The sequence below is a fragment of the Corvus brachyrhynchos genome, unplaced genomic scaffold (assembly GCF_000691975.1).
Source record: "Corvus brachyrhynchos isolate BGI_N302 unplaced genomic scaffold, ASM69197v1 scaffold91, whole genome shotgun sequence".
NCBI classification, from domain to species: domain Eukaryota; kingdom Metazoa; phylum Chordata; class Aves; order Passeriformes; family Corvidae; genus Corvus; species Corvus brachyrhynchos.
Genome location: NW_008236442.1, coordinates 3,592,086 through 3,602,649, shown reverse-complemented (window position 1 = coordinate 3,602,649; position 10,564 = coordinate 3,592,086).

The following is a 10,564-nucleotide window of genomic DNA, read 5'->3' as shown; positions in this document are numbered from 1 at the left end:
GGAAGCTTACATCCCTGCAAATCCCAACTGCTTTCTCTGGTTTTATTCAGGAGACAACTCATGAGAACAGGAACTCAAAACCAGACCTTCCTGTACGATATACCATTACCAGATTGTAGCACAGGTCTGAAACCTTGCTCAGACTAGGACTGGATCCTTGGAATATCTTCTCCTGAGTTAGCACTTTCTCTGCTGATCTGGCTCCTTACCTGAGCAGTACTTAATAGCTATGAAGTAGCAGGGAGCATCCCAAGTTTTGTGCTACACTGCTGAGCTGGTGGGTGAAGCATGGGCAACTAAAAATGCAGTCAGAAATAATTTTTCAGTCACAATAGATAAGTGATATGCAAAGCAGTTGCTTGTCCTTACTACTTACCTTGGTTTAGAAGCTGATGGCAACCCTCCAAAGAAATAAGTTTAAACTGAACACTGAACTCAGTTTAATTAGTTTTAAGGTATTGACACCACAGCAAGAGCCATCAGACAAAACTTCAGTGCTGGATCAAACATACGGCTTTATCTACGTCCGATGTGAGGCTTTTGCAGCCTAAACCCAAAAAACTTCTTATCACTTAATGGCTTGGCTCAAAGGAAAGCTGATTTGGGATGGTAAGTGGATTGACTCACCAGTTTGTGTTTTAAGACTAATCCACATGTGCTGCACTTCACAGCGCTCCTTGGTGAACTACTCACCCTGTTCTGAAGCTTTCAGTATAAGCTATCTTCTGTGACAAGTGCAGGGAGATGCAGTGAAGAGTTAAAAGTGAATCTCCTGCCTCTTTGAACTGTTTTCTCAGTACTTCATGTACACAGATACACTTTTGATGTGTTAACTAGAAAATCTGACTGAAAAAGAACAAAGCAGCTGTCACTGAAAGGAAGACACTGACGAAGAACCACACAGCCTTTTATTGAAGAACTGTCAAGATTGATCCTACAGCACTCAGTTTGTCTGTAGTATTTATCAAAGACCTAGATCAGATGAAGGAAATTAAAAAAAAATAATAAAATTCTATCCACTGGACATTTATAAATGGTATCTGAAAATGCATTACACTTAAAACACCTATGAGAATGTTTTTTTTAACAGTTCAGGGACTGGAATATAAGCACACTGGCATTTTTCACAGGTTTTGGAGAATAATAATTTGCCGTTGTTGAGAAACCCCCTTAACTGCTTGCAAAGTTTTAAAATCATTATTAAATGATTAAAAATCATTCTGTGCTAGTAAATAAATAAACTCATAGAAAGTTCAAAATCTCTTGAAAAGAGAAGCAAAGCATTCAATGCACTCTTCTAAGCACTGATATTCACGTCATGGTTGCACTGCAAGAGCTGAAAACAAGATCAAGGCACAAGAGCACCAGGACCTCCCCAAATACCTGGGCAGGGTGCAGATGGCCACATGAGCAGAGGCATTAAGGTGTTTGGCCAAGGTCACACCAGGAGGCCTTTGGACAGTCAAACCTGCATCCCTGAGGGTTTCAATCCAATACTCCACCACAAGGCCAGCTGCTAATTGAACATCCTTGCTGGCCTAGGGATGAAGCGTGTGATGCATTTCTCACAGGACGGTCAATGAATGGCATTGAAAGGATATTGAAAGCCAAAACCCTCTCTGGATCAATACCACAAGTCCTGATCCTGAGCTCCTGGAGAAACCAGTGCTCCATGGTGGGTAGCACAGCAAAACCTGTGGTTACTGCGTGGTGTCTCTTGGCAAATGCTGACAGTTAAGTGGTGTCAGCTCTGAAGTTGTCTCCAACACAGAGACAGTAAGACCTCTACTTAAAAGTAATAAAAATACCTTCCTTTTTTCCAGAAAAAGCAGTTTCTGCACAAGGTGCTCTGAAGTATTATTCAAATGTTAATTAACATTCAGATTCTACTCATCTACACACACATATGCTTCAGGAGAGGAGGACAGGTTAGGGTTTCTGTCAGCCATGGACAGAAATTGCACTAAATGGAAATTGCACTAAGGAGACATGGAAACCTTCATTTAAAAAAGTGCTTTGTGCCATTGCCCTTTGTGAAATGTACCAGTAACTCCTGGAAATTCTGGTGTGGAATTCTGCTTCCTGGGTCTTCTCTGGCACTGTTTCACATGGACTACAAGAGGGGTTGCTGGCCTTTTTTAGCCAAGCCCCGCCTGAAGAAATTGGAAAAAATCTGCACCTCATTGAGTCCAGGTCTTTACACCACCCTCACAGATCTTCACTCATGATGGTTAACACCTCCTAGCTCCCAAGGCTGCCAGCATTCCCACCTCTCCTCCAGAACAGTAAACCCACATCCCTGAGCAGGGTAGGGCGTATGGCCAAGAGAGGCAGATACATGGTGCATCTGAGAGCTGTCCATAGGGGGGTCAGGCACTCTCCTTGCACTGCCAAGAGGAATGTTTGCTAATAAGGTAGTCAGGCCTTCATCAGTAATTCATGTGCCTATGGATGAGCACAGCTCTGGCCTGCCTCTCCCATGAGAAACGGCCCTGGGAGACGTGGCAGTGGGTTAGGCAAAGCAGGGGTTAAGGAGTTGGATTGGGAATAGACGTGTGTCTCAGTTTGACAGTCATACGCTAACTGGGGATGGGTGAACAGATGCTCTCCGAATGCTAATGTCACTCATGGTGTTCTACTTTGGGCAGACTTTCTCCACCAGTACAAGTCATTCGGGAAGCAGCTGAGCTTGGAGGAGCTGGTGGCCATTCTCCTGGGGCACTGGGGCTCTGCCCAGCCAGAGCTCACCCCAGCACTCGTGGCCAGGCTAAAACACTTTGCTCAAACATTGCTTAAGTGCCTTAAGCCAGCATTGCCTCTTTTTGCCAGCCCTTAGCAGGGGGTGTAATTTCTCTAAGTCACTTGGGAATGAGGCCTTAGCCATTCAGATACTCTTGGAGGAATTTAAAAAGTACATTGAACTCGCCATGTATACTGTAAAAAACATTTACAAGTCCTTAGCCAGCATATCTTCATCGATTTAGACACCAGTTCTGTATTCAGACCGGCTCCTACTCAGACTCCACTTCTGAAGCACCTTTTGAAGCTGAAGTGTCTGTGCTATCAAAGCCAGTGCACGGTCAAGACCTCGAATAACGGGCTGCTCAGATCGAGGATGTACCACAGGGACCTGCGACACTGTATAGTGATCATTAACGAGGCTGACTTAAACTGCACTGGGAGAAAATAGAGATTTATATAAACTTTGAGCAGAAGACCCTGAAATTTTAAAATCACATTGGAGCTGTCCATAATAAACAAAATAGCAGAGCTCTTCCCTAGCTCTACCCAAGAGAGAAGCAGGCAGAGGCTTGCTCACATATGATGCTGTCAGTGCAGTAACACTGATTTACACCACTGAGAATCTGTCCCAGAGATTTGACTTTTTCTGAAAAACACTTCCCGCTGTGGCAGACATAACGCCATATCAAAGGCATGTGCTGTAATACACAATAAAGATATAGCTTTCATAATTTTCAATTACACTTCCTCTGCAATGATGTTAGTGAATCTCACCCAAAAGTAAATTATTCAGTGCAGATGATATAGAAATCGTTTGATGAGTGTCACTTTTCCATTTAAAGTTTTACCAAGATCTTCTTGGATAAGGGTCTCAGGTTTTTTTTTCACATGACACATTTTATATTTTGTTTCTCTCCCTTACCTTCATTCAGCAGGCTTTTTCAACTTTTTAATATACTTTTCTTACAAAACATTGAGTAGCCATTCAAATAGGTCTATTCAGGAGAAGTGCTCTTTCATTCTGCCAGAAATACTAGTATATATGTTTTATTTAGTTTTAAGAATACTATTTTTTTTCATTTTGAGATCTTTGAAAGCTGGAGCCAAATATGAAAAGGCAACCTTCTTTCAAAGTAGGCTTGGAGGGAGAAGTATTGTGGGCTGCACTGGAAATCCTTTTCTTTCATGTAAATAAATAGTTCATTTACAAGAGCTTTTTAAATGGAAAAAACATATCCAATACACCAATACATTTAAACTCACTCATATGGTAAAATATAGCAAACTGAAAAGCTGAATTCCAGAATGTTTTTATCTTTCTTTTCATGAAGTTACAGTTACATTGAAATCTAATTCCAAACAAATTCAATGTCCCTTCAACTTCACAGGGTTTTTTCCTACTTGCTGTGCTTCAGAGATGTACAACAATTAATCATTTCATTTTTCAGTCTGGTCTTTCTCTTCTACCAAGCTATTCAGAATCCTGCCCATGTGACATGGCCAATAAAGGATGTCCAAGTTAACTTTTTATATGATGCAAACTCTTATGTCTGGATGACTAATACATTCCTTATTACCTCAGTCATACTGGTCAAGAAACACCAGGTACTAGTCCTATAAGGGTTCTGTCAATTATTCCTGGTTGGAAATGGGTGGGTACCCTTAACTCCAGCCATAACTATTTTTTCACTCATGGAAGCAAGGGAAGGAGCTGGAGGAAGAAAAGGAGGCTTGTACTTTATTACACTGTTTATTACAGTGACAAGGAAGCCTCTGTACCACTGTATTAAGTCAGCAAAAAAAGACCCATCTTTATCTACTGATGGAATGGTGGAATTCCGCTGATGAACACGTAGGTCAAGAGAGACCAATAAGAGCCTTGAACAGGAAAAGCAGCAGCTTGTGTCTGACACTAAAAGGGGCAATTGCAAAGGAGATGAAAGGTGATGGAAGCCTGGACAAAAGAGATTTAGCGTGTGTTGATGTACAGGAAAGGTTGCATCAGCCATGAAGGGAGGAGAGATGACTTTTTTCACTGTTTTCCTCCTTCTGCCTTGAGCACTGTGCCTGCCTGCATTTCCCTGACTCTAAAAAGGGCCTGGATCTATCTGCAGCTCATGACAGGTGACACATACCCATGAAAACCTCCAGGCTGCAGCATCTGTCACTGAACACGTCCAAAGCTTAGCAAAGTATACCTGTTCATCCTGGCTTTTATCCTGCACTTGCCTTATTTTTGTACTGCTCAGGCAGTGCAATGCAAGTCAGGTTCCAGCTTCTTGTAAATAGCCCACAAGCAAAGGTCAAAGACAGACTTCAATCTTGTGCCTTATACTAATGGTGTTTTCCTTGATGCTCTAGAAAAAGCTTCCTGAAGATTAAGAATTCTCACTAGTGCACAGACATGGACAAGATTTTGTCCTCTACAATGATAATCTGGCAGCAGAGACATGCAACACCTTTTGAAAAAAATCGGGGAGTTTTTCAGTTAGAAAATATGCCACTAACGTCTGTAAGTCCAACTGAAGTTCTGCATATGCAAATGATGCACAACTTTGGCAGAAGAAGCCAAAAAAGTAATTTATAGGTGAGTGATAAAGTAATCAAACCTGTGCAATCTTTATGGGAAGAGCTGGAAATGAGTTGGTTTACCTTAAAGGAAGGGATGTACAAGAGAAGCAGGTAATAGAGATCAGCCAGGACTTTTGGTGTCCCTGAGTCAAAACATAAAGGGAACATTAAAAATGGGAAATTGAAAACTGATGGTTACTTGTATTTTCCCAATTTCTTCAAGTGCAACAGAAAGCCCTCAAAGCCTACAACCTTGTGAGAGTCAAGAAGGGACTGGACATCTGAACAGACTTCACTATCCAGAGGAGTTTTAGCTCTCTTAGCAGCCCTCTGGTAAGCACAACGTGCCACCATTTTATCCGTTCTTAGACTGTAAATGGCAGACCAGTCTCCTTGCTGCTGGACTTTCCAATACAAATGTGAGAGTTCCCAAACTTCTGGGGCTCATGGACCACCATAAAACCACTGATGCCCCTACAGATTGCCACCCTAGCAATGGAGAACTGATAGACTTGCTGGTGTTGCCATCCAACACAGATCCATATATCAGCTACAGATCACATCCCCTTGCCATACAACCAGATTGACAGCCCATGCTGGGAAAGCCAGTACAAACTTTGACTACTGTTGGCGTGCTCCTTGTGCAGACTTCAACTCAAATGTGCACAGTACTCAAAGAAACAAGGCCACAGCCCAAAAGACAACGGGACACCCCTTTCCGCAAGCCGGCTTATCTCCCTAAGCCAGTGATCTATCAGGAACGTGATTCCTCCCTACCACAACCCCTCATCTCTGAAAGAGGATTTGTAATTCCCATTCTTGATTTCCTTTCAACCTGTTTCTCTAAAACAATCTTCCCCTCAGGCAACGTGAGTCTCCAGCCTTTGTTTGGCTGAAGATGTAAATATTTGGGCACTCACTGATTTGATATATATACATATTTGTTGGAACATTTACCACCTGCTATTCAAAGTTAAATCCATAGATTACAGAAAACAAGTTCTTTATCACTTTTTGTCTAATGTAAAATTAAAGACAGCTGAAAGCCTACAAGCTTTCTCGTGCTTGTGAATCACTTGTAGCATAATTACCCCTCCAAGGCTTGAATAGCAGTGAAGAGCCAGACCTCTGCAAAGGCCCATCATCCCAGCAAGAGCTTCAGGAGTTTCTCTGCTCCTGAGGACATTAAATCAGAGGTCATTAAAGCTAAGGTCCCAAACTAATGAAAACTCCTCGGCTGTACTCTGTGTGAGCTCTCATCTGCCAGTGCTAAAAGCTCCCTTGTCTCCTGAAGCAGGGAGACCCAGGATCTCCATAAAGCATCATGTGCCTCCTTCTGAGACCAGTGCTGATACCACTGTAGTGTTGCTTTGCACAGGGTTTTCTCAGCCCCATTCTCAAAGCTGAAAGAAATTTATGGAGGTCCATTAGATCTTTAAACAGCCAAACCCTTCCTACGTGTGAGGTCAGGTCTACCAAACTGGCATTGATTTCCCAGGGTGGCTTTTCTTCCATAAGGCACTGAAGCCATTCTAGGAACAAGATCTATCCCTTGCTATGGGCAGGTTTCTCCTCTCTCCAGGTTTTTTGGAAACTGCCTCTAACTCAAAATTAGCTGAAGCATCAGGAGGCAGTGCAGTGAGTTTCTGCCAATGCTCAAAACCAAACTAAAAAAACACCACCAACCAAAAATCCAAGAAGATGTGTTTTCCAGGAAAATTGTGCTGTGTTCTTGTGGTTATTGTTTACAGCAGGTTTTCAGATGGTGATCTGGGGTGGTATGAGCAGAAGAGAGCAAATTACATAGGAGCAGGACATGTGTGTGGAGTGTAGGGTAAACTGATACAAACTGCAGCAATGCCATGACTTCCAGTATCAAGTTTGGCTTGATGGTCAGCGCTACACACAGGCCTCTTTAGGCTTATTTCACTCTGGAACGTTTCAAAATATGCTTGAATAAAAAAATTACATCCCTAAAAGACTTACCAGGCTTACTTCAGTCCCTTGTGACTCCTCCCAGCAAAGAGGTACCAGCTCAGTTTCAACACTCACACCATCCATACTCTAAGCACAAAACCAAACTCATCACCTGGTAACTGCTGTTTTGCACTTAATTGTATGTGTACCAAGATTTTGGAATACCCGGCTGTGTGTATGGGACTGACACGACACACACCTAACAGGACACACAGCAGCACAAGCAATATCCTTCAACCTGGAAGGTTTAGAAATCTGAGAAGCAGAAGAGCTGATGGCTGGTCATTAAACTGACTGCTATAGGAGAAGAAGAGTATGTCTCTGCTCCCTAATGAAAAGGATAGACAGATATTGAAGAGGAGTAAGTTGGACTTTAATTAGTTTTTGATGTCTGATCTATAACTCCCTAAAAGTTTTGTACAGGAGTAATAGGGAAGCATCAGAAAATTCCACTGGGATATAGATGAGGTCCAGTTTGCAAAAATATCCTCTTCATAAAGAAGCTCAATGCCCTCTTTTACTTGGCAAACCATCATGAATTTATGATGCATTACATTTGGAAGGCAACACGGCGCACAGCTGAGGCAAGTAACTGAAACGCCGGGAGAGTAAAAGCAAAATGTTCTGAGAGTGAGGGTGCATATGGGGATGTATTTGAAAAAAATTATATCTGTATAAATATACACACACATTTGCTAGAGAAAATGTATATGTATTTATAAAAAATCTAAACTTCTCACCAGTCAAAAGTTAGAAATGATGCAAAACGCATCTGCTTTGATAAGTCTGTTATAAATCTCTTAGCTTGAAGCTTTTAACTGACCCTTTCCAGTTCATGAATATTTTAAGGGAACCCAGTTTAATTTAAAACAACCCTGGATCAATATATGCATTTATTCTGGCACTGTCCAAATTCCAGATCCTTGTATTATCAAAAATTGTATCATACATCTCTAGTTTGGCTCCAAATATAGGGTTCATTCAAGGCTGGAGCTCAAATTAGGGGTAAACCTAATTGGACTGAAACCTAAAAATGTTTGTATGGAACCTGGACAAGGAAGACAATTTGCCAAACTATATTTAGAGCAATCCCATGACAAAGTCTCCCCTATTGCCCGATGCTGATGTTCAGAGAAGCACAGAAATGTCCTGGGGAATGGGTGGCTTCCATCATCGCTTTGGGATGACGTTCAGCTTGGGATAGCAGCACTTCTGCATGCAGAGGAAGGCCATGCTCCCCAGCTTCAGAAACTTGCCTGCTTGTTCCCCAGAGCACTAATGGGGAGAAGAGATGCCTGCCCCACCAAGAACTGGCACCTCCAACCTCACTGGGAGCACCCTCCATGTGAAAATAATTTCAACAGCCCCAAACTGCAACTGCCCTGAACACCCTTTGGAAGAAGCCCTCCTGCCTGACATCAAGAACTGCAAGAAAGAGGATGAGAACTGCAAGGCTGACAAATAATTCTTTGAAGATTTTTAGAGTCTTGGAGCACTGGCATGACTTTGCAAAGCTTGCAAAAAGCAGCTATTTATAAGAAGAACTCCAAACGTACTGTCCACTTTAAATATTAATGGCATTAACAACTCTTCACTGTCCCACAGATCAGTGTTCTCCACTTCTCATCTTCACAATAAGAGGCCTTTCTTAATAACTACAGTGAAAATTAAATCCTGCCTTCCTCTAAAAGTCAATGAGAGTTTTGCTCTGACTCATGATTTATTGTGTACTTATGTTTTTCCTTCCTAGTGCTGTTCATTTTTTAAAAAAAGTTCTCTTGAAAGACACTAGCATATATCCTACTGCAATAAATATGTTTTTCATTTTAGAACCTCTCTTTCCGCACATCTCCATCCACTGCAAAATTCATTTGGTGCCACTAACACAACACAGATCCTGTATTAATCCAAGCAGGATTCTGTTATCACCATTAGGTTTTGTAGCAGCGATGGCTGCCTGGCAGTCATCCTCTCACCTGGTGCCAGATCCTGCACTGGGACACCCTTCTGGACACAGCACCCTTCAGAGACTTCCCAAAAGCATGGACACAGATTTACAGGTGTCTCTGGGGAGGGCTGTGGTGTTTTTTTCTTCTCAGGCATCATTTTGATGCCTGAAAAACAATTCCCATAGGAAGGAGAGCCTGAATCAGCTTCCAGATGCCTTGGTTAAAAGGAAAGCTATTGGTCATTTTAAATCCAATGAATAACAGCTATTAAGTCAAGACTGCATCACAGCACCAACACCTCCAGCCTGATCACACATGCTACTGGTGATGAAAAGGCAGAATGGACTGATTTTGCATTTGAGGTGTATCTATGGGGATTTATTCTGTGCACAGATTGTGTAACCAACCTCTAAGGAAATACCTACATAAACATCCAGCCTGTGACTTCATTAAGCTGCTCCCTGACTCCATGGGAAGTCCGGAATAATCTCTATAGAAAGAGCACGATCAATATGTTATCGAGAAGATAAGTCAGTGTCAACGCTAATGTTTAAATATTCATCTACTTGTACCAACATCTTGTCTGTTACTGAAACAACAGGAATATTCAAAGATTAACTCTACATAAAAGACTCGGTAATTTTTTTCTCCAATTCCTTGTTTTTCTCTCGTCAGTTCTACGAACAGTTGTTAAGTAGAACAGGTTGGCATTTTTTCATCAAAATGTTACTTATTTGAAAAATGGGTCTTGGAACAAACCAAGACTTTTGCAGGAAATTTTCATTTGGGGAAATTTTTCAGCTTGTTGTCAAGAAAAGTGAAAACTGAAAAGAATTCCTTTTCCAGGATACACAATAGTTCTGAATATATAATCAAAAGAGCTAAAAGAACCAGACGGTATTTGTTTTAATCCAAAGAATTTGAAGGGAGAGAATATAAAAGGACTCATATTAACTGCAAGCACATTTATGAGGAGCTTCGGAAGAGAGAAGATTTGCTTCTTCATTCAGGACTACTTAAACTAACTCTAGAAAGTACCAGAGGAGAGAAGGAGGGAGGATGACTCCCGAGCATCTGCGACCCACTCAAGCCATTTCTAGCACTGAGAAGAGACTTTCCAACATTTCTGGAGTGAAAGATGTGTTTAAAATTAGAAATTAAAAAAAAAAAAAAATCTTTGTAGACGATTCAGAAGCCTGTGAAATGCTTGGACAGAAAGATGCTGAAGTTCATTGAAGCTTGTGTTCTGCGTGGTGCTGCTTGGAGGATCTAAATATAACCAATGTTTCTGCCACCAGAGGCAACAGTCCCCTGCAAAGGAGGAG